Here is a 1,862-nt window from a genome sequence, read left to right as displayed (position 1 = left end):
CCTATGGATATCGTCTATGTACACCTCCTCTCGCACTACGTGTAGGTGGGGGGTGTTTGAATCTTCTCATGACAGGACGCATGTTTTCTCTTGTGCATAGAGACACACAGACCCATCCAGGTGTATATACACCGCATGTCCCCCAAGTCCGTCGAGAGACAAAACTCTTGAAGTCGAAGAAGAATGAGACAGTCCAGAGAGGAGCATTCACATACGAGGTGGAAGCTCTCCAAGAAAAGGCGAAACACCCTCTACATACATACATTGCCATACAGGAATCCATCCGTAGGTGTACGTACACTGCATGTCTATTTAGTGAGTGCATTGGGAGAGAGGTATCAACTTTCTCAATGGCGACGAGATGAGGCACACACTCACTTATTGAATTGGAGTTCTGCAAGAAAGTGGATCCCGCGATAGACAGGCTGTAAAGAATCTGAAAATTTAGACGGGATCAAGAGCTCGAGAATTTGAAGAAGAAGGTCCTTTCTTTCCTTGGATAGTGAAGACGCAGATGCACCAGAGATCTTAGGATGAGATAACGAACTTCTTCCCTTGTTCTTCTTCTCTTCTTCTTCTTCTCCTTGTTCTTCTTCTTCTTCATCTTCTTCTCCCCCTCTCGATCTTGAGAGGTATCTTCGATCTTTCATGCCTATCGCCGCACTCCCACGATACCCGGTGCCTCTTAGCTTTCTTAACAGCCTTTGTATAGCTTCAACTCTTTTATGTCTTCCTTCTTGCAAGAAATCTTTACGGGTCTTCTGATTGATGGATGGATCAGGCACGTCGCTCTTGTCTTCATTGACCTCCTTCTTATCTTGATCTGCATGTTCTCTACGTTTGAGGTGCTTTTTCTTTCCAGAGAAGAACTTAGATTTGTGAAGCCTTCGACTAGCTTCCCAAGTCAGAAGAGAGACAGAAGCTGCGTAATGAAGAGACGAAGAGATTTCTTGGAGAATGAATGATCCTACATACTTCACTACGATCAGCTTCATGGGGCTATGCCGTCTTAAGACCATCGTCAGCAATCTACACGCTAAGGAGGACATCTGAAGGAAGGAAAGAAAGAAAAAGAAAGAGATAAGAAAGAAAGCTGACTGGTGTGTATCTACATGTATGACTTCTATCATACAGATGGACTCTTCAACATATCTACACACATCGACACACATCGACAGACACTAAGACGTGCATACAGATACATGTATCTGTATATAGGGATGGATGCATATTACTTTATATATGTACACGTATCGACTGTCTCAGCCAAGAGAGAAAGATGATCGCGGACTTCTCTTGTATCGAGATAGATCTACCGCAACACCTCGTCGTATGGGCTGCATGCACCTCACACCTCTACTTAGACATCTCTCTCCTATCCGTCCTTCGATCTTCTCGTCCTTCCTGTCTACTGCCCTTCCTCTATTTCCATTTGTAAAGCTAAAAAGACCTTTCGCAATATAAAAGGATAAGCAGAGAACACGTGACACCTTCATCTTCATTGGTCCCCCTTACGTGTAGAATGGCGATACGGCCGTATTACCTGGGTCTCTGAGCTGCCGAGAGCTTGAACGAGAAGAGAGAGAAGACGTTGTTCCTGTTCCTTCTTCTGGATGAGAAGAGTAGAAATAAAACGAAGAGATCGAGTAGAAAAGTAAAGCACAGAGTCATTCAACCCATCCGCTAAATGCTAAAAGAAAAAGAAAGAAAGAAAGAGAAGCAAAGATAAGAAAGGAAATGAGAAAGAAAACTATAAGAAAAAGAGATTCCTCTTCTTATGGCTTTGACGACCTTCGTCCTTCCCTCTCTCTCCAGAAATAAGTTCTGATGTCTATATAGACATACGCATATATATACATATA

At 43.2% G+C, this 1,862-nt stretch overlaps 1 protein-coding gene across 1 annotated transcript in view; it reads right to left on the bottom strand.

Moving 5' to 3' along the window:
* Nucleotides 1-374: 374 nt before the first annotated feature.
* The window catches only part of CSUI_008244 (cbf mak21 family protein), a 4,932-nt gene continuing 3,444 nt past the window's right edge, over nt 375-1,862 (bottom strand). The window contains exons 2-3 of the mRNA XM_068068378.1: nt 1,544-1,690; nt 375-1,049 (exon numbers count right to left, since the gene is read on the bottom strand). The gene's annotated coding sequence lies outside the window, so the exon portion shown is untranslated. The remainder of the gene's footprint in view (nt 1,050-1,543; nt 1,691-1,862) is intronic.

Source organism: Cystoisospora suis (assembly GCF_002600585.1).
Source record: "Cystoisospora suis strain Wien I chromosome Unknown contig_4575, whole genome shotgun sequence".
Classification (NCBI taxonomy): Eukaryota; Apicomplexa; class Conoidasida; order Eucoccidiorida; family Sarcocystidae; genus Cystoisospora; species Cystoisospora suis.
The sequence above is the reverse complement of the archived record's forward strand: the minus strand, read 5'-3'. Positions and strand labels throughout refer to the sequence as shown.